The following is a 22,453-nucleotide window of genomic DNA, read 5'->3' on the forward strand; positions in this document are numbered from 1 at the left end:
TTGAAAAAATTATCCATTGCTATGGTAGGAAAACATCTTGAAGTAACTTCAATGAAAACAGCTATGTATATATAGAATAGCATATAATGGTTCTGTCAGACTTATTTTCCCAGTAGTGGAAGCATAAATCTAGGATGATGATACTTCTTTTCCTGAGGAATTAGATTTTATTAAAATAGTTACTTTGTATCTCATTCAGTCTTGAATCAAAGCAATGGGACCCTACATAAATGAAATTTGTTGATCTAGTGCAAGCTAATACAGAAATAAATTTCAATTTCCTTTGGATGTACTCTTAGTGTTTATCTGATGGTGGATTCATGTTGTTTTAAGTGATAGCTATAACAACAAAAAAATATTGATTAGATACTAGGAGTCATTCTTGATCTCAGTTGAGAAAGAGTGTGGCATTATCCTTTTTGTGTATAATAAATTTGTTCTGTGTATAATAAATTTGTTCTGTATCAGGGTTTTTAATTGATCATTCCCAACATTAAGCTTCTCCAAAAGTTTAATAATCTTTTTTCTGTGGCATTCGTTATCAGATGAGGATCGAGATATCCATCCTTATGATGGCCTTCAGTGACTTCAGCTAATGGGACTGTGTTTTGTGGAACATGCATAAATTGCTAGGGTTAAAACAGCTCATTTGGATAATTACAGTTGGTCTCTCTTAATAGGCCTATGATTTCAATCTATGTTCAATTAGACAAATACATAACTATAACTTCATGATGAAGGGATAAAGGCATGGTTTTAAACCGAACTCCTCTGAGGGACTGGAGGCCCTTCCTCTATGACTGGATCTTGAGAGTATTACCAGAGGTTCAAGGTCACACAGCTGCCCTGAAACTTGGAATGTTGGCTATTCAAGTGTGTGTGTTAGTGGCACGCACCATGTCGGCACAGGTGACTTAGAGGGCCACTGACAATTTGTGAGACTTCTGTCTATGGTGGTGTACATCTCTCAGATCCAACTCACTGTGGCACTGGCATGCATTCTCATTCACCTGGTCCCCCTGGAGTGAGGCAGTGTGTGGCTTATACACTGTATGCAAACAGCCATGCTTTCCTCTGTCTTCATATCTCTCCACTCTACTTTTTCCCTTGAGCTTGAATTTGAGAAGACTTTCTATTTTTTTTTTTTTTTTTTTTTTGAGATGGAGGTCTCACTCTGTCACCCAGGCTAGAGTGCAGTGGTGCCTTGGCTCACCGCAACCTCCACCTTTCCTGCCTCAGCCTCCAGAGTAGCTGGGGTTACAGGCACCCACCACTGCACCTGGCTAATTTTTTTTGTATTTTTAGTAGAGACGGGGTTTCACCATGTTGGCCAGGCTGGTCTCGAACTCCTGACTTCATGATCTGCCCCACCTGGCCTCCCAAAGTGCTGAGATTATAGGCATGAGCCACTGTACCCAGCTGAATTTGGGAAGCCTTTTTGCACAGGAAGGACCTGATGAAGGTCCTGAGTGACAAATTTCCCAAGCCTATTTCATGACTCTGGGGGCCATAGGGACCTGAAATTCAGACTGAAATATTTGACATAGAAACATCTTCCACTCTCTCATATCCCATCCCACCCCTCTCCTCGGGCCCCTTCCCCTCCAGCTCATCTCCAGGATGTAGTGCATTTGTTCTGCCCTGCCCTGAGTGTCACCCCGCTTCACTTTTATTTCATTTCTCTAAAATCAACTCTAGATTCCTCCTGCTTATACAAGCATGGGTGTGTTATCATGGATGCTAAACTGGGGTTAACAACAGCTTTGGGATATAGCATGTAGCAAAGTCATTCACAGTATTGCATGGGCACAGCTGTTGTAAATGCCACCTTCATTTTAGGATGATATGGAGTATTTGAATACATGGATCATCCATTCCAAGCTTCTGCTTAGGGTTCCCTTTATTATATCTTATTGCTTACTAGATACAAATAAGTGTATTTTTGCTACTGTGGATGAATTTTTATGGGCCTGTGTTTCCAAGAAAATAATACCACTTTAGGCATTATTTCATGAAATGATAATAAGCACTGCTGTTTCTTTAATACTTACCAAGTGTCATGTGCTGAATGGTAAGTTTACAAAATATTTTCTGACTTATTTTTTTCCTCACATACTAATATAAGGAGGAGTGATACAATCTTCATTTATAGATGAAGCACTGAAAGCTTGTCCAAGTTTGTTCTGTCTTCTGCCTTTATTGTCTTTCATCTCATGTTATAATCCCCGCCTAGCATTTACTGATATTTCCAGGCATTCAGCCATGCTATGTGATAATTATCCTTCTCAGTAGAAGCACGCAAAGGAGCTGCTTCTTGACTTTGCTGATGGCTCTTTCTGTCCATGGATGTGTGTCCGAGTTGTGCCTGTGGTGTGATGACCCACAAATGTTGCCTGGGTGCTCATGATGTGCACAGGGCAGCTTCTCCCGCTTTCTAGCTGTCCTGCTATGGTTTTGCTTCACTTGGTTACAGATGTCAATCAGATTGATTGATGAAGAAACGCAGTAAAGATGACATTTATGACTTGTCTGAGAGATCCAGGAGAAAGGCGGGTGTTTAGCAGCTTATGGATGTATAAAGACCAAATTCCAAAAAGAAAAAAGAAAAAAAAACATCTATTACAGGACCCCAGTGGAGAATAACTACATGCTTAAGCTATTGTGTGATCTGGACATGGGGAAGTGTGGAAAAATTTGAGAAAGGGAAGTTAACCAGGCAGCATTTTTTCCATAATATGCCCTTTGATATGTGGCTGGCGGGTTCATTGGTTAGCGTACACCATGTACTGTGTTTGAGTCCTGTGTAGATCAAGCTGTTTTTCTGTCTATTGAGACCAAACTTGGACAAACTCTCCATGAGTACACATGGTCAGGATCAATATTCAGCAGAATTTTGTCATCATTAAGGTGGGCCATTGCCTTAGTCCATTTGACTACCGTAAATCTGTTGTTTATAAATTGTCTGATCTAAGATAATAAAATACCTTTGGGGCACATAATAAAATATCTTAGATGGGCAAATTATAAACAACAGAAGTTTATTGCTCACAGGTCTGGAGTCTGGTAGGTCCAAAATCAAGGCACCAGCAGATTTGTTGTCTCATGAGGGTTCATCCTCTGTTTCATAGATGGCATCTTCTGGCTGTATTTTTACATGGTGGAGGGAGTGAACAAGCTCTCTCAGGCCTTCTTTACAGGACACTAATGCCATTCATGAGGGCTCTGCCTTCATGACCTAATCATCTTCTAAAAGCCTGACCTCCCAACACCACTGCACCAAGAATTATGTTTCAGTATATGAATCTGATGATGGGGGTGGGCACCAACATTCAGATCATAGCAGCTATCATATCTCATAAGATTATAATACCCTATTTATACTGTCCCCTCTCCTTTAATTTCCCTTTGAGGTGTTTCCTCACTTTGGTGTCACAAGAAACAGATCTACTTTCCAGGTGCAGAGGAGCCATTACAGGGGATCCTGAGGTCACTGTCTGAATCTGAAATATGACTGTTATTGTCCAGTGCACATTGAAGACAATTAAAAAGGAGCACATAAGTGAAAATATAGGAGTAAAGCTGGTTGCAGGAGAGCAGTATTGGAGACAAGGGATAGATGGCTTAGATTACATCACCATTTACAGTTTGTGTACTGCTTAGTCCTTTTTGGTTGGACTAGTCTTGAATATATTACTTCACTCTTCTTCCCATGTTATTTCTCATTTTGTAACAGCAAACATAAACTATGAACTTTATTTTTAGTCATTCATACCTTTGATGCACACATTTTAAATTTAAATGCCCAGCCCTGTTTTCTAAGATAGACATTGTTACTTCCTTGATAAAGAAATTCCAGATATCAAATTGATGGGAGAGACTTATTATTATTATTTTATTTATTTATTTTTTTGAGATAGAGTCTCTCTCTGTCACCCAGGTTGGAGTGCACTGTCACAATCTTGGCTCACTGCAACTTCTGCCTCCCCAGCTCAAGCAGTTCTCCTGCCTCATTCTCCTGAGTAGCTGGGATTACAGGCATATACCACCATGCCTGGCTAATTTTTGAATTTTTAGTAGAGATGGGGTTTTACCATGTTGGCCAGGCTGGTCTTGAACTCCTGACCTTAGGTGATCTGCCCACCTCGGCCTCTCCAAGTGCTGAGATTATAGGCATGAGCCACTGCAGGAGAGAATTATTTTTTTAAAGGTAGCTTCTCCCTTTCATAAACAAATAGATTTTTTTCCATATCACAATTACATGAGGAATCAGATGGGTAAGTGTGTATAATGGATAGGAAACTCTTTTTTCCTCTCTGTGAAATTCATGCCAGTTCTACACTCAATATTTCATTTCTGACATCAGATAAGGGGGAGTATTTTTCATACCAGGCAATTCTTCAATTTCCCACAATGATACTCAACTCTGGCACTAGCTAACTGGTGACAGCATCAGATCCTGTAGGTTCAGGGCTCAGTCCTAAAAGGCTGCCCCCACTTCAGATACCAGTTGCAAGTCCAGTGCTTCTGACTGACTGCCTATTAATCAGAGGTCCCCCTGATCCTCTCCCCAGGTTTGATAATTGTTAACATGGCTCACATCACTCAAGAAAAATTTACTTACCATATTACTCGTCTGTCATAAAAGGGTGCAACTCAGGAACAGCCAATGGAAGAGATGCCAAGGCAAGATATGAGGGATGGGTGTGGAACTGTCGTACCCTCTGTAGGTGTACCTCCAAGTGTTCAGCAACCTGGGAGCTCCCTGAATTCCATCCTCTGGTTTTTTGGAAACTTCATTATGTAGGCATGATAGGTTAAATCATTAGCCACTGGTGATGGGGCATGGGATTGAAAGTTCCAACCCTCTAATCAAATGTGATCAAATTGTTCATTCCCATGGCAACCAGTCTCTATCCTTAGGGACCTACAGAAAGTTATTCACTAACATAAACTCAGGTAAGGTTGAAAGCGACTTGTTATAAATAATGAAAGACACTCCTTTCGCTTTTATTGTTTATATTACTTAGGAAGTTCTGGGGGCTGTAGGGGTTCTATATATAATGTTTTAGCCAATGAGGGACTCCATATATGATGGTAGTGGTCCCATAAGATTATAATATCCTATTTTTAGTGTATCTTTCTATGTTTAGATACAGAAATACCACTGTTTTACACTTGTCTACAGTTTCCAGTTGAATAATATGCTAGACATGTTTGTAGCCTATGAGCAATAGGCTATACCATAGAGCCTAGGCCTGTAGCAGGCTGTACCATCTAGGTTTTTGTAAGTACACTCCGTGATGTTCACACAAAAACAAAACTACCTACCAATAGATTTCTTAGAACCTATTCCCCATTGTTAATGCATGCCTGTATGTATTTCTCTCTCTCTCTCTCTCTCCCTCTTACTCCCTCTCTCTCTCTCTCCCTCCCTCTCTCTCTCTTTCTTTAGGACAGATTCTTGCTTTGTTATTCAGGCTGCTCTTGAACTCCTGGCCTCAAGCAATTTTCCTATCTTGGTCTCCCAAAGCGGTAGGATTGTAAGTATAAGCCACTGCCCCTGGCCTGTATTCATTATGCTAAATCACAGTATTATGATCATCAACATTGTGGGTGTTTCATCATCATAGTTTCTATGCCCTCAGGTCTCTGGATTGGTCTAGGAATCCAGGTATAAGCCAAACCGTTTGTGGCATTTGTCAGTTTCTCATCGCGCAAATGAGCACCTGCTCTGATTTGAAAAAGCAGACTGAAAAGGGAAAGCTTTGTGGGCCATGAGGAAAAGTGTTCTCTTTCTTCAGAGAAAAGTGAAAACAAGATAAGATGTTTTCACTTTTCTCCTGAACATTGTCATGTGGTTACAAGGCTTGGAACCACTGAAGCTATTTTGTTGTTATCCAGAAGAAGGTGAAGCTCACATATGGAAATCGCAGAGAATTCCAGGGATCCAAAACTGGAGCTGCTAGATAGAGTTCATTCCCAAAGCTTGCCCTACCTTTGTACTTTTAATTTTGTGAGCCAGTAAAGATTCTTATTTTCTATGCTAGGTTGAATTGGATTTTATCTCAGTTTTAATTAAATGCCTCTGAGTTAACACAGTGCAGAAGCAGACGCAGAATGACTGTGTTGTTCCATGTTACTGTTTGTATGTGTGTGTGTGTGTGTGTGTGTGTGTGTGTGTGTGTGTGTGTGTGACAGAATCTTGCTGTGTTGCCCAGGCTGGAGTGTAGTGGTATGATCTTGGCACACTGCAACCTCCACCTCCCAGGTTCAAGTGATTCTCCTGCCTCAGCCTCCTGAGTAGTTGCGATTGCAGGCATCTGCTAGCATCCAGCTAATTTTTTTTGTATATTTAGTAGAGACAAGGTTTTATCATGTTGGCCAGGCTGGTCTCCGAAGTCCTGACTGCATATTATCCACCTGCCTTGGCCTCCCACAGTGTTAGGATTACAAGCGTGAGCTGCCATGCCTGGCCTGTTCCTGGTGTTTCAATCCACTCTGATTTTACAGCTCAGTCACAGTGGTTTAGAGCATCACCTCTGAGACTGCCGGTGATGGTGCAGCATTCACACATACATGCCTCAGATCATCTCCCCCCAATCAGACAAGGCACTGTCCTTCTTCTTAGGCAATGTCTACTGTCCAGTGTAAATCAAATATAAAATTATAAGTTTCTCAGTCAGCCAGGTGGACCCCTTCTGGGCCCAGAGGACTCAAAGAAAACTTGAAAAACTATTTTAGGCAATGATGGGAAGGAGGGGTCAGACATGCTTCATTACGGCCTCCCCCTGTTGGAGTTTAGGCACAATTGACCAGCATTAACATTAAAAGAGAGATCTTAAGAGTGACAGAAGAGGCTGTTTGAAGCAATAAGATCCCAAATTCCAGCCTGACTCTGGCATAGCATCACATGACAGATAGCAACTCCTCACAGGAAATCAAGGTATTTTACCCCAAAATATATTTCTTTGACATATTTTAGAAAGGCCCCGCACAGCTGTCTCTTATGGAAGAAATTTACATTCTGTAGAGAATCTCCTTCCCTTACTTTTTTTTTTTTTCCAGAGAGTCTGGAACCTTTTGAAGGTCTAAATAGAAATCATCTGCCATCTATTGCCTCTAAGGGTGGTCACCTATGAGATTTTACCTGCATAATAAGACCCTTGGTCTCCACAACCTCTTATCTTAACCCAGACATTCATTTCTATCAATTCCAGGTCTTTAGATAACTTAACTTTATCAATCAATTGAAAATCTTGGCAAGAAAATCTTTGAATCCACCTGTGAACTGTAAGCCCCAACTTTGAGTTGTCCTACTTTTCTGGACCAAACCATTGTACACATCACATGCATTGATTAGAGTCCCAAGTCCCTCTAAAATCTGTAAAACCAAGCTGTAACCCAGCCACCTTGCCACACGTTCCCAGAACCTCCTGAGGCTGTGTTACAGGTCATCGTCCTCATATTTGGCTTCCAATAAATCTCTGCAAATATTTAACAGAATTTGGATTTTTTCATTAACACTACTTTTGGCTGCTCTACTTATAAAATGTAACCACTTTCTCTACTCTCTTCCCTCTTCATCTTTCATACCCAGTCCTGATTTGGGCCAGGAGTGAGTGGTTGACTTAGAGGTAATCTAGGCTGAGCAATTAGATTATCTGTCTTGTGAATCTGATATAAAAATTGCTGGTGAGCATGTTAACTGGAAAGTTGGATGGATTGCAATCTTGGAGTGGCCATTTTTGTGCCATGTAGACAAAAGGAAACTTCTGGGGAGAAGCAAAGTGGGATACAGTCATGGAGACCAAAGCATCCCAGAAAGCCAGGCTTTCTGCTCCTCGTTAAGGTCTTACATGAGGAATGGCTCCTACCTTCCTGCCCTTGAGTTCCAGCATCACTTCCTTGGATAGCTTTGGATGGCTTCTATTTCCTGTAACCAAGCAACCTTGACTGACCCAAGAAGGGGTCATGTTCATCTCAATTTACAGATGATGCAGTCAAAGATGAGAAAGGTTCACCAACTGATATGTAGCAAGCTGGGATTCAGCCTAATTTTCCTAACTTTTAACCTTTATTTTTTCCATTTCACTTGCTGGCTAAGTGATCAAGAAAGATCAATTCATCTACTTTATTACTAAAATATTCTGTGACCGTTGCCCATCAGATATCAGAGAAAAGAAAATTACCCTTTAGATGCTTTGTGACATCCTTGATGGAAATTGAATGGATTACAAACTGCCACCCTGAAAATTCAGCAGGAAACTGGGTAACAATCACTATAGGTCTGTATACCTAAGTAATAAAACAGAGTATCTTCTTTGAATTATTGAGGACTCTGGTCTTAGCAGTGTTGCAGAAATTGTTAATTATTATTCAATAAATGTCTGCTGATCTGCACAGCAGAATGTTCTTCCACAAAGTTGCCCATGTGAGAAGCAATCCCACTGAAAAAGAGGAGATGCCCCGGTAAGTGTTGATTTGAGACTTATTTGAAGCCACTACTTGCTTTCTCGGTCATGGCATTTTAATACTTATGGCCTGTCTCTTCCACACACAAAGCTTCTAAACCTTCCATCTTATCTCAATTGCAGCTGCTCTGGAGAATAACTGCCCTTTTTTTTTGTGGTGAACACCCCTTCTACCAATCCCCCAAATTAATTTTAGCATATGACACATAGCCTCCAAATTTAATGAAAATCCACTCAGCCACTATCTGTGATGTGACAGACAGACTGAAACTTAATTATATCGACATGGATTTGAGTTAATGCTATCATATTTTGCTAGAAAAGGCGTCTCTTTATGAGTGATGACAATTAGCAGTCAGAGTTTGGAAACACAGCCGTGGAGAAATATCTGCACAGCCAAATGTCATCCTTACCTTTAGGATACCTGCTAGGTCAGGGATTGAATGCCACCTTCATTCATTCTGGCAATCCCACCTAGACTCTGGATTAATAGCCTCGAAGAAGTGTTTCATTACATGTCAGAACAAGAAAAGACTTCTCATAATATTAAGTGTTGTCCTTGTAGGAGGCTGTATCTGGTTCTTTTGGTCTTCAAAGTACTGTAGAAGTGATAAATAAAGTATGTGTTACTTAGTATCACTACTTTGATTAAGTAGACTTTAAAAATCTTCCTTCACTCTCATGCCCACATAAAGGATACTAATAGTCTCACTATACTTTTTTGTTTTGTTTTGTTTTTGTTTTTGAGATTTAGTCTTGCGGTGTCACCCAGGCTGGAGTGCAGTGGCACCATCTCTGCTCACTGCAACCTCCACCTCCCAGGTTCAAGCAATTCTCCTGCCTCAGCCTCCCAACCAGCATGCATGGCTAATTTTTGTATTTTTAGTAGAGAAAGGGTTTTGCCATGTTGGCTAGGCTGTCTGGAACTCCTGACCTCAAATGATCTGCCCACCTTAGCCTCCCAAACTGCTAAGATTACAGGTCTGACTACACTACATTTGTGTCATCTTGACAGCATGAATTTTGAAGGATTCCTTCCCATTGTCAGTCCATGTAACCTCATCCTTAGATCAGAAAACACAGCCACAAAGATGTGGGTTCAGAATAAGTGTCTTACAAGTCATACAAGAGAAGTAATATTCTATATGGTTGAGTCAAGCGTGTGGAGACACTGGTCCTAGTCCTGCTGATATCCAACATGGTCACCTTGGATATGTTACTACATGTCTGCAATTTTGCTATAAAATTGAATAATGTGTTTGTTCAAAATACATACAGTACCCAACTTACAATAGTTCCATGCATGATATTTTGACCTTAGGATGGTTTTATCAGGGTATTAACTGCATTTTCAATATAGAATATTTTCAACTTACGATGGGTTTATTAGGATGTGTCTCATCGTAAGTTGAGGAGCATCTATACACAGCTGTAAAGAAACCTAGAGGCCGGGCGCGGTGGCCCACGCCTGTAATCCCAGCACTTTGGGAGGCCGAGGCGGGTGGATCACGAGGTCAAGAGATCGAGACCATCCTGGTCAAAATGGTGAAACCCTGTCTCTACTAAAAGTACAAAAAATTAGCTGGGCATGGTGGCGCGTGCCTATAATCCCAGCTACTCAGGAGGCTGAGGCAGGAGAATTGCCTGAAGCCAGGAGGCAGAAGTTGAGGTGAGCTGAGATCACACCATTGCACTCCAGCCTGGGTAACAAGAGCGAAACTCCGAATGAAAAAAAAAAAAAAAAAGAAACCTAGAAACCAACTTTTGTGTTTTCTCAGTGGTGGTGCTGGGTGATAGTAATAAGAGAGGTACTCTTGTCCCTTTTTTGTTACCATTGTTAACTCCAGAATGAGCCTGGCCTTTACAGTGGAAGGATCTAGGGAGACTGGGTTCCAGAGAAAACACTAATAGAACAAACACCTGCCTAGCCCTGCCCTGGACAATGAGACCTTGAATGCCTCCTCCAGGTACGAGCTTCTAAGGATCTGTGTTGATGTTTCATAGCATGGGTTCTTAAAACGCTGTCCTGAATATGAAACTTGGGTTTGGAAAATGAAGCAAGAAAAAGAAGGGATCTGCTTTGTGATGATTCTATATCCTGGGCACAGCGGTGGCAGGTTAAGCTGGTCTTTGACCTGCCCTTCACTGTAGGGCTGCCTGAATCCTCTCCTCAGGTGCTCATTCTGGATACCCGGTTGGTAGCATCTGTTCTTGGCTCAGCACCTCCTCTAAGTTGACACCTCTTTTTCTTGCTCCCCCTGGACACTCCCCTGACATGTCTCTAAAGCCTACATTTAGCCATCTGTGCCTTCCAAGGACAAGCTTTAAGGGATGAGCATACCTCACCCGGAGGAAGGAACCAATGAGACTCCCTCCCCTGGCTCCATCACTGTTCTGGGGTCTAACAGTGCGTTCTCACAAGGAGAATCCGGAAACAAAAGTCCATTTATGACTGTGTAGTGACTTTACTCAAGATCATTTGAGGCCCCAGGGCAAGGGAGCATGGCAGCATGGCAGGGAAGGGGATGCTGACAGAACACTGTGCAGTTGAGTTCCTGTAGCCACTTCCTGCACAGAAAGACTTTCACTCTGTAGTTGTAAAGAGCTGGCCTTGACAGGGAGTTGCTGGTTCCCCAGGACGTAATTGATATAAGAAATAGCATTACAAGAAATTAATTAGAAGCCCTTGAGTCTTGACAAGAGTTCGTTACAGGCTGATGTGCCTTTTTATTACGAAGCTGGGGAAGGGAATGAGGAGGAGACGTATTGAGGATGTTAACCATGCAGATGTGAAAGAGATTTTGTAGACGGCCTGCAGAGAGGCCCCTGCATAACGATAGCTCACTCAGGGAAAATTCAGAGACTCCTATGAGTCCTAAGATCATGAAGATATAAGAACATGAAACAGTTCCTGACAAGTCCCATAGCTTAACTTTAAGAAAGTGAACCTCTTTGCCTATGAAACATATCCTAAAACTGGCGTGTAAGTGAAGAAGCACTTTGCTCTGAAAGAGAAATAGAGGGATGGAATAGGGGAAGGGACATAATCATAAGGGTAATAAAGTAAAACTGGTGGCTTCCCCACTTCCTCAGATCACAGGACATCAACACAGTAGAAACATCAGGAATTGTAAGTCTCACTTCAGGGAATTCACTAATTCAGGTCAATTAGTACTGGCCACCTAGTGGCAGAATGTGGAACAACATATTGATCTGTGGGCTGGGAGGTGTAATATAGTCCGTATTTACGATAGAAGCTAATTGTTATAAAAATGTTAAGAGGGGGGTGTAAAATATTTCAGAACAGGGGAATACTTTTTAGCTTGAAAACAATGCAATTTTTCACTTAAACAATTCATCCAGCTCAGGATTAGAAAATCTTGAGTGTGAGGATTATTGAATGTAGTAACCAATTCTACATCTTCCATCCACGTGTATTTAAAGATTAAAATTATTATGCTATTTTTAAGATGTCTGTTCTAGATAAAGTTCTTCCATGAGATACTACTTTTGATGTACGCTGAAGAGTGCTCTCATACAGGGAGAATTTCGGTGCTGGAAATAGCATTTGGCCTAGAGTTGAGACCTGGGTAACCACCCCCAGCTTAGCTACGCAAAACTTGGGTGATTGTCAGAAAGTCATTTACGTATTGTGTGGGGATGTTTGTGTATGTGTGTGGGGAGTGTGTTTGTGATTGTATGTAGTGTGTGGGTATGTGTATAAATATATTTGTTAAGTTGAAGCAAATACAATAGCCCCCCTCTTATCCACGGGGAATATGTTCCAAGCCCAGCAATGGATGTCTAAAACTGCAGCTAGTACTGAACCTTTTATACACTACTTTTTTCTATACATACCTATGACAAAGTTTAATTTATAAATCAGTTACAGTAAAAGATTAACAACAATAACTAATAATAAAACAGTTATGGCCTGGCATGGTGGCTCATGCCTGTAATCCCAGCACTTTGGGAGGCCGAGACAGGTGGATCACCTGAGGTCAGGAGTTAGAGACCAGCATGGCCAACATGGTGAAACCCCATCTCTACTAAAAATACAAAAATTAGCCAAGCATGGTGTCATGCGCTTGTAATCCCAGCTACTCAAGAGGCTGAGAAAGGACAATTGCTTGAACCCGGGAGGCAGAAGTTTTAGTGAGCCTAGATTGCGCCACTGTACTCCAGCCTGGGCAACAAGAGTAAGACTTCATCTCAAAAAAAAAAAAAAAAGAAAAAGAATAGTCATAACAATATACTGTAGTAAAGCTATGTGAATGTTTACTTCTGAAATTTTCCACTTCATGTTGTTGGACCACGGTTGTCTACAGGTAACGGAAACCCTGGGAAGTGAAAGCATGGATAAGTGGGGACCACCGTATGGACATTCCTACTTACCTCTCAGGCGGTACTGAGGGAACTTAGCAATGAGTATTGAACACCCTCAGTGAGCTGAATTCTGGTTCATCCCAATGAAAGATATTAGAGAATGGTGAACAAAGTCCTGTCTGATCTAAGTGGCAACTCTTAAGACACACATGAAATAATGATCAACAACATAAGTCATCACATGGTCTTGGCTTTAGGAAATCTTAGAGAATACACAAAATAACTTGAACTCAACACAGATTCAAGAACTTCTCTGGCGTTAGTACTAGTACCTGTGTTTGCCCTGCAACACTCGGCGTTGTTTTCCACTGAAATTGCTTGCTATTCCTGCCTCCAGCCATCCCCACAGATGTGTACACCCTAGTCCAACTCCTTCTCACCACATTACTTGCTCAAATTCTCTCTCCAGTATAGTCCTGTGCAACCCACCCAATCTCTTTGGCTCCCATGGTGTATTAACATATATTCTTACTCATTTTGTATCCAAATCGTTGTTTCTCCTCCCCGCGCCCCCCCCCCCCCCACAGAGTGTAATAACCCTGGGAAAAAATTCTTCCTATTACATGATTTGATTTGATTTTGATTTTTTTGCTGTCTCATCATTAATACCATAGTGTTATTTATAGATATAGAGGCGAGAAGATCTCATGTTGGAATGTAAGATCATTAAAATCTTCACTGTGGAGCCAAGGTTTGGCCTGGGCTTTTAGGAAGAGGCAGGAGTTAACTGTTTGAGGGAATTAACCTATAATGTAAAACATGGATGTATTGGGTACATTTTCTGAAGTGGTATCAGGGTGTGTATATATTCAGAAATTTCCCCTTTACTTCACACGTGAATATAATTAGAACTCTGAGAGTGGGTGGCATTTCAGGAGCCAGACAGGTCCATGAATGCCCTCCCCACTGCCCTAAATTCCCTCAGCTCAGTTGATAAGATTGGAAAAACAGGGACGTTAGCATGGAAGTCAGCTGTCAATTCAGGCAGGGGAAGGGGTTCTAATTTAGTCAGGACACCCACTTTGTCCTGTTTAATCTGCCCTCATATTTAAAAGGGCCAGTTTTAAAATGATTCCATCTTCACAGATTTATATCTAACCAACTGGAAATTACTTTCACTGCAAATGTGATTGACTTTATAGAGTCCTTTTTTTTAATCGGGAGCATTTCTAATGCACTGTGGTATTTGTTTATTCAGTGACCAGGAAAATTTAGAAATACAGGTTAAATGGAAACTTCATCAAACATTTTCGAAAGTTTCTTTGTAAATGGTAAACAGAGTCAGTTGAGAGAGGAGGGAGGAGGAGCTCCTAGATGGCACAGAGATTCTTTTCCTTTAAAGCATTTTAGGAACATTTCTGTTTTGTAAGTTAAGATTCATCTGGGGCCTAGATATAACATATATGTTTATTATGAGCTATACAGGTCCATGAATACCCTCCTTACATTCCTATATATATAATGGCATATGTATCTATACACCTATAGCTCCATCTATAAATCTATCTATCTATCATCTGTGTTATATTTAGGCCTATACATAATTTATACCTCATAATTATAATTTTATAGGATAAGTTCATCTGTACAGGTATTTCACTTTAACTCTAGGTTAATGATGTTCTGAGATTACCTGATTATATGCCAATTAGGTCTAGAAGTTAGTTCCAAGCACTAAGCCTAAGAATAAGGTTAACTTTGCTGTAGATTAATGCCAGTCATTCTCCAAGAATCAAAATAACCTTAGTGTGATCTACTGATGATAGTGACATATTTTGCTATTCAGCCTATTAGTTACAGACTCAAGACTCCTTTTTTTCCAAGAGAGGTTGTTGATTTAGTAACTGTCAGCCAAAGAAGTTCATCAGCAGCTGAAACCCACAGCAAGTTAAATCATCATGCATCTTAAATTTTAGAAAGAATGTTTTAGCAACACTGAGTGACAAAAGAGAAAGAGTTGAAAACAAAATCACCTTGAAACTTCCGTCAGCTCATTAGATTCTCTGAATTCCATAAAAGAGAGAAAGAATACCAACTACGATTGAGACTGGAGAAGCTTTTATGGTGGAAATCTCTCAGATTCCTTTACTCCAGGAAAATAATTCTGAACTTGAGAATTGAATGTTTTCTCTCATGGACGTTGGATTTAAAGGCTATTGTATCCAAGGATGTTCACTGTGGCATAATTCTTGCTGTTTGCACAACCTGTAAATGATCCAAAGCCCTGAGTTATAATTAAGGACCTTGTTACACCATAAAAGATTTTCAAATTTTAATCCATGACAACCCACACAGCACTCAGGGCTTAAATACTTTATTGACCAGGTTGGCAGGCTGACTCCTCTGTTGGAGCTGGGAGAGTCCTGCTTCAATTTATCTCTCCCACACTACATATTTGTAGTCATAAATCTTTCGCGAGGCTCTTTGAGCATTAAAAATAGCCTGGCATTGCTGGCCTTCCTTGTGGTACCATGAGAGCCAAATCAAAGGTGCCAGCCTCCTGTGATCTTTCCATCTTGTGGTGCTGCAGGAAACGTTTACAGCTGTCTCAGCCCTCACTGTCTAAGTGTCAACTCAAACAACAGCATTTCCCACTCAGAGTTCGGCTCCATCTCCCCAGATGCCTCTCTTATCCAGATATGGCAGCTGAACAGCAGCCTGGCCGAGCTGTTCCTCTGCCAGCCTGGATCCGTTCCCTCTTCTCGATGGTGACTCTCAGTGGTGTGTTGTCTTTGTTCTGCAGGGATCCCGCTAGATGGAGCAGAATAGCTATGATGCCACCAGGGTCCGGCCTGTGGGTTTTCACTAGGACCACAGGAGGAGAGAGTCAGAGGGAGCAGCAATGGGCCAGAAACAGTTTCTGGAGGTGCAAAACCGAGATTGTTTGAAAACAGAGCCGAATGCAGATCCGAACAAGCTCAAGAGCTAGAGAGTGACTCCACAAGCATCAGCCAGGTTGTTTAGAGAAGAAACCAGCATGTGCAGATAGAATGCTATTTTATGAATTTCCTTCTTCAGACATGAGCATGTTATTTGGCTTAATTTTTATTTCAGTAGCGAGTAGTAAGAAACATTATGGGGGTCACCCACAGATGCTATGGGGGAATTCCTGTGTCTCTTCCTTTTTCTTCTGAGCTCTTTTCCTAGTCTTTTATAAAATCAGCTTTATTGAGATATAATTGATATCTAATAAACTACCCATATTTAAAACAATTGGTTTCCACGAGATAATCATTTCCATCCAGATGATGAAAATATCCATGACCTGCTGACGTTTCCTCAGGCTCTTTGCACACCCTTCCTACACCACTGTTATCTCCAGGTAATGACTGATCTGTTTTCAGTTACCATAAATTAGTTTACATTTTCTCGACTTTTATATAAATGGCATCAAACAATATCCGCTCTTTTAGTTTTAGTGTCTTTCCATCAACACGATTATTCTGAGATGTATCTATATTACATCATGTATGGATGGTGATGGATGCTGAGCAGCATTCCATTGGCTAGATATACTACAGTTTGTTTATCCATTCACCTGATAATGGACATTTGAGCTGCTTCCAGCTTGGAACTATGACAAATAAAGCCACTATGGGCATTTGTGTACAAGTTTTTGCAGCCTTCATTTTTCTTGGTTAAATACGTAAGCTACTCTTGGGTAGATACTTAGAATAGGTTAATTGTTTTTTAAGGAAGAACCAAACTTTTTTCCAAAGAGGCTGTGCCATTTTATATTCCCACCGACTGGGAGTCCCAATTCCTCCACATCCTGGCTGGCTTTTGCTGCAGTTTCTACTAGGGAACATCAATGCAGCAGCCTGCAGGGCCATCTGCATCAAACGTGGCCTCTTATCTCTGGCCACACATAAAAGAGTCAAGGTTTGGCTGGACAAAGAAGAAAAACACTAGACTGAGGGATGTGAATGACCTAATAAGAATAGGAACTATCTATTCTGTGAGTTTCCAAATAGCTTAAGAAGTTTTGCAGTATAGCGTTTTTCAGAACCGTGGTGTAATTAATTAATGTGGATCGAAATTGCAGGACATTATTATGTAGGAAGAAAGGAAAGTACATATGCTTTATCCTTTTTTTTTTTTTTTTTAAGAATCCAGTAAATGTTACTTGTAGATTGACTAATATGTAATGCTCAGAGATAGAAAAATCTACTTTAGACTGTTTTAAAGAAGAGAGCTGTGGTTCAGACTGTGGTCATTTAGCCCAAATACCTAAAGCAGAATTCCCTTCTATCTCCTTCAGAACACAAGTGCCCACAAGCACACTACCTCCCGGGGAAGCCTGGGTCTGGCCTAGAGCTTTTCTCATAGAGCAGATTTTTATCTAAGGAAATAGTAACTACTGGCCTGGGCACGTGAGGTAAGTTAGAGTCAGATGGTCCACATAACACTGCTCAAACAGAACAGGTCCACAGTATAAGGAAGACAAGTTTGGCTTCAGACAATAGCAACTCTTTTATTAGGTTAGTGCAAAAGTAATTATGAGTTTTGCCATTAAAAGTAGCACCAAGAAACTGCAATTACTTTTGCACCAACCTAATACTTCTCTCATTTTGTACATCTTAAAATCATATAACTGGGTAGTATCTTGGGGACATTGGGATCTCAGATCTGGGGCTTATTTATCCCAGAGCTAACCATCCTCAACGTGGTGCTCATGGAGAAATATTGTGAGTTTCCATAGTCATTTCCACATCACACATCTCAACAGAGAAATAAGAAAATCCACGTGGAAAATCTAGCAGACCTACAAGCGAGAGCCAGGTGGGAGCCTCTTCACCTGCCCCTAAAACTAGTTTATGTGCATGTGACAAAGCGGGCGTTTTTATTGTGTGGAGACTAAAACAAACAGAAAATTATGAAGTGCACAAAAGGATTTTCCACCCTGCTGAACCTTGCAAAGTGTTCACAGTTGAGTTCCCCCTTTTGAATTCATTATCTCAAGGCAGCATTTGGTTTGGAAAGCCGGGGCAGCTGAGCTGAAAATGTGTATTGTTATTACTTAAAGTTTCTGAGAATAACTTGCACAGGCTGCAGTGTTCGGAAACAGCTTTGTTCTTTGCAAATTCTTTGTCAATGAACTCTGTCTCTTATGTAAGTCATTGGCAAATAGGAGAGCCTATGTAAAATATTGATTTAGGGCATATTTCTAATCATTTGCTTTACTAGTGTGTATTTTGGAAATACATACTAGCTGAATGTAGCTGAAGTGGTTTATTAGTACTTTCCCTAAACTTGTATCACTTTCGTGTTCACATTCTTTAATTTGAAATATTTTAACCAGGGGTGAATATTTAGATCACATCCACAACAAGGCTTTACACAGTCACTCTTCTTTCAGGCATTTTCCTTATAGTCCCACAGACGTATCATTTCTGCTTCTGCCTTCTGTGATTTTCCTTGCATAGTTTTCTTTTCCCTGCTTGTCATTCAGTGTGTACATTTCTGCACCTTCTCTAAGATGTATGAAACCACCAAAGCCTATAGAGACCTTTCTTTCCCCGACTCCCTATGACAGCTGTTTTCTGTTCTATTAATCTGACAGCTAATGAGGTGGTGCTTCATGACATCTCTTCTATTTTTAATCTTGAACAACAATTTAAAACTCTGATTATGATTTAACTTTTTACCTGTTTGTATAATGCCTCTCTGAGTAGACTGAGCACTCCTTCAGATGGAGGGCTACCTGTTTCCCCCATTTAGTGCCCATCCAAGCATCAAATGCTTGCTGATTTCAAGCCCCAGTTTGTGAATGGTCTCAACAAGAGTTTATTTCATGGGGCTGCGAAGTGAGGGAGTTATTGAAAAGCAGAAATAAATTGCTGTTAATTGCTGCTGTTTGCGATTTGTTATTGGAAGTAGCAAGGTAAATTTTAGTGCGCATGTATAATACAATTGTATTGATTGGACTGTCTTTTTCAAAGTTATTGGTGCAATTAAATTGACCTTTCACTGGTACAGAAATAACTTGTTTAATGAAAACTGAACAAATGAATTGGGCATAACTTGAACACAGAAAATCTTCAGAGCATTGGATGTAGGTCTTTGTTAAATCACTACAAAGGCCAAGTATGGACTCATTAGGTAGTTGTGCTCAAATGAGTAAATAGTTCTTAGGATGCCCAAGCCGGAAGCGAGGTGGTGGTGATGTCATAATCCCACACACAGGACATGACATAAATATGATCTTGCTCTCTGCACCCACTGAGCATTGAGGGATTCTCTTGGGTTCATTAGGCATGATGCTAGATCTAGAATCGCTTTGCAAAAAGTAAGTACTGTGCCAGGGAAAGTGTTACTCAGGCACCACTCCTGGCATCTGCATGTATTCCCTAGCCTTAGCTCCAGGCCACATTAACTGATTAAGTGCAGAATCTCTGAGACTCTAACACACCAGGTTGTCTAAGATAAGAACCAAGGCCTATGGTACCTTAGTATGTCCTCGGAAATAAAATTCCACTTATCTCTGCCCAGGATCTTACATTCCAAATGGGAAATATTTCACTGGACACATCAGATTTTTGGTGACCATCTCCTCCTTGATAGAATATCATTTAGTGAGTTTTATACTGTGCATTGCACCGTGAGGCAACGAAGAAGTGGTGAAAATGAGAAAGAATCAATATAAAGGGGCACATTGCGAGGGAAGGACGGAGGAAGCTTTAAGATCTTGATGACATTCAAAAGCTCTTCTGAAGCTGCCCACGTTTCAAATAATGAAGATGAGAGATGAGAATGAGGTGCATGAGCTGATGCCTGCTGATGTTCAATTGGGACAAGAATATTAAATTGGGAAGTGTTGGACTCCCTGTTGTCAGTATCACTCCAAATAACTGTGTTTGCTTTACCACTTTGGCCAGTATATTTAAACCTCTCTTCCCTGGCCTGTGAAAGGAGAAGACTGGAGCAACTGACCTCTCAGACATCTTCAAGCCTTACCGTTCTCTGTAATCTATTATCCCAGACCTTCTGTGTGAGCCTCCCCCACCTGACTGACTTGAAACTTATTGCTGACCACCACTTACAGACCTCAAAGGATGTCAGCGAGCCAGTCCAGTGGCTTATCTCGAACAAGTCTATCCTTTTGGACTGGGGAGCTGGTGCCATGTCTTCTGCTTCTCTCTCTCTGTCTCTTTTTTTTTTTTTTTATTTCTTTTTTTTGAGACTGAGTCTCGCTCTGTCACCCAGGCTGGAGTGCAATGGCGCGATCTCGGCTCACTGCAGCCTCCGCCTCCCAGGTTCAAGTGATTCTCCCTTCCTCAGCCTCCAGAGTAGCTGGGATTATAGACGCACCCCCCACCACACCAGACTAATTTTTTATTTTTAGTAGAGATGGATTTCGCCATGTTAGCCAGGTCTAACGTGGTCTAAAACTCCTGACCTCAGGTGATCTGCCCACCCCAGCCTCCCAAAGTGTTGGGATTACAGACATGAGCCACTGTGCCCGGCCCCCGCTCTCTCTTTTTACTTTTTCTAATCAGAATCTTCTACCTCCTCCAAACTTCTTTTTCCATTCTTCATTTTTAGAATTCTCTGTGCTGTCTTTCCTGGGTTGTTTATGTCCAACTTCCAGATCCCTTCTAAATGAATTTTCTTTGGCATGTACAAAACACTCACCCATAAGCTTGTGTAACTTAGACTGTGCAGGGGGATATCCAGGATTTAATAAGGCCTGAAGTCTGGAGGAAAATGAAATTAGAGGAACTAAATAGATTCTCATATTGGTTGGATACCAGAAACCCAGAATAAATATCCCAAGTGGTCTTACTCTGTAGGTTATTGAAATCTAGAATTTCTCACTGAAGCAATCTGCATGTTAGAATTCTAAAAGCCCTTTAAAATTGGCACCCCTACAATTTCTTTTTCCTTTTGTTTTAATGGGGACAGGGGGCTCATTTTTCTGGACTTAGAACTACATAATGGAAACTGTGGCTATGCTTGTGACCTATGTCTTTGAGGTTTGGACTAGCAAATGGTTGCCCCTGTCTGCCTCTATTATTTAAGAGGATCTCTCACCATTCCTGTCATAGCCTCTTTTATGCCTGGCCTACTGAGCAGAGGTTCTTCCTTCAGTCGGTTAGCAAGCTTTTGTCAAGATAGATGGAGTTTTAGACTTACTCTGAAGCGCGGTCCCTCTCCATCTGCTTTGGAAACAGCTCACAAATTCTTCTTGTTGTTTCAGATGTGATCATCAATCTCCTGCCAGAGGAAATGAAGAGCTGTTATTTGTTTATTGGGCAGGAGAGATTCCAGATTTTTGACCCCTAATTCATCCTCTACTCTTTGTGGTTTGGCTGTAACGTCTAACTAAGGGTTTTCAGGGTCTTCTTCTATTTCTTCAGATTCGTTGCATTACAAATTGTTTTATTCCATGAGTGTCTCATTTCATCATAGTTATTAAAAACAAACACAGCCACTTTGTAGCCCAGTGTCGTCTGCCATCTTCCAACCACTTGCTGCTTCCCTGGAGGGTCTGTCTCTCAGCAGCTACCCGTTGGATCATTGAGGCCTTAACCCAGGAGAGGTGCCCTCCCTCTCGGAGGTGCTGGTTGTAATTGGCTGGTCCGCTTGCCACCATGGGTGGTAGAAAATGTGTCTCTAGGACATAAAATATTGGTCCCCAGCATGTAGAAAAAGAGATAGCCAAAGGCCCAGTTTAGTAGGGAAGCAATGAACTTTAATTGTTTTTTTTAATTATTCAATAAGTTAAGACAATGTTTGAACTTTGGATCTTACTAGCATTACTACTGATGAGAAATAACAGAGGTGAAGGAGGATTGTTTGATAAAAGCGAAAATCCGTGTAATTTACATGCTGAACGTTGACTTGATTGCACAGTCAGGTGGCAGAGCCTAATTTTCTTTTCTGATCAGGGTTTTAGCAGAAAGCCTGCAGTGCCCTTCTGTCCTCCATCATCACCAGGCTCTCCCAGCAGAGACGTTGATGATGTAGTTTCATTTCCACAGCATGCTTTTGTTTCTACACAGAGTCACCTGGAAGGCAAGACAAACCAAAACACAAAGAGAAGGTCAGAGTCCATGTTTGACACTGTGATTCTCCTTCTTTTATTTATCCTTCTTCTAACCATTATGACAGAGTTCGAAAGAACCTGCCTGAGACTAGCTCCTCTTTGCATAGGGCATTCAGGTGGATTACTCACGATCACAGAGCTTTTTATTGACAGATGGAGAGCCAGGATTCAAGCCTCCTTACTTTTCTTCCAAGTTTTCTCCCCAGTATTGCTTTGCAATGGGAGCTTTTAAGGAATGAAATCAAACACTGGCATAGTGTTTTCCAAGGGGTTAATCATGTAATCGTTGTTACCACTTACTGAGCATGTACTTTGTGCCTGGCACTTTTTTTTTTTTTTTTTGAGACAGAGTCTCCCTCTTGCCAGGCTGAAATGCAGTGGCGCGATCCCGGCTCACTGCAACTTCTGTTTTCCGGTTTCAAGCAATTCTCCTGCCTCAGCCTTCCGAGTAGCTGGGACTGTGGACACTCACCACCACACCCGGCTAATTTTTTGTACTTTCAGTAGAGATGGGGTTTCACCATGTTGGCCAGGATGGTCTTGATCT

At 41.2% G+C, this 22,453-nt stretch overlaps 1 protein-coding gene and 1 long non-coding RNA gene across 6 annotated transcripts in view; one reads left to right on the top strand and one right to left on the bottom strand.

Moving 5' to 3' along the window:
- Positions 1–22,453, top strand: part of CTNNA2 (catenin alpha 2) — a 1,139,443-nt gene that overhangs the window by 712,400 nt on the left and 404,590 nt on the right. The gene's annotated exons all lie outside the window — the stretch shown is intronic.
- LOC108310035 lies at positions 6,191–22,443 on the bottom strand. Its single transcript, XR_001827591.2, has 3 exons — positions 22,382–22,443; positions 21,985–21,988; positions 6,191–6,323 (listed from the first exon to the last, which is right to left on the bottom strand). It is a non-coding gene; the product is annotated as an uncharacterized LOC108310035 (long non-coding RNA).

This window comes from Cebus imitator, unplaced genomic scaffold, assembly GCF_001604975.1.
Source record: "Cebus imitator isolate Cc_AM_T3 unplaced genomic scaffold, Cebus_imitator-1.0 Scaffold100, whole genome shotgun sequence".
Classification (NCBI taxonomy): Eukaryota; Metazoa; Chordata; class Mammalia; order Primates; family Cebidae; genus Cebus; species Cebus imitator.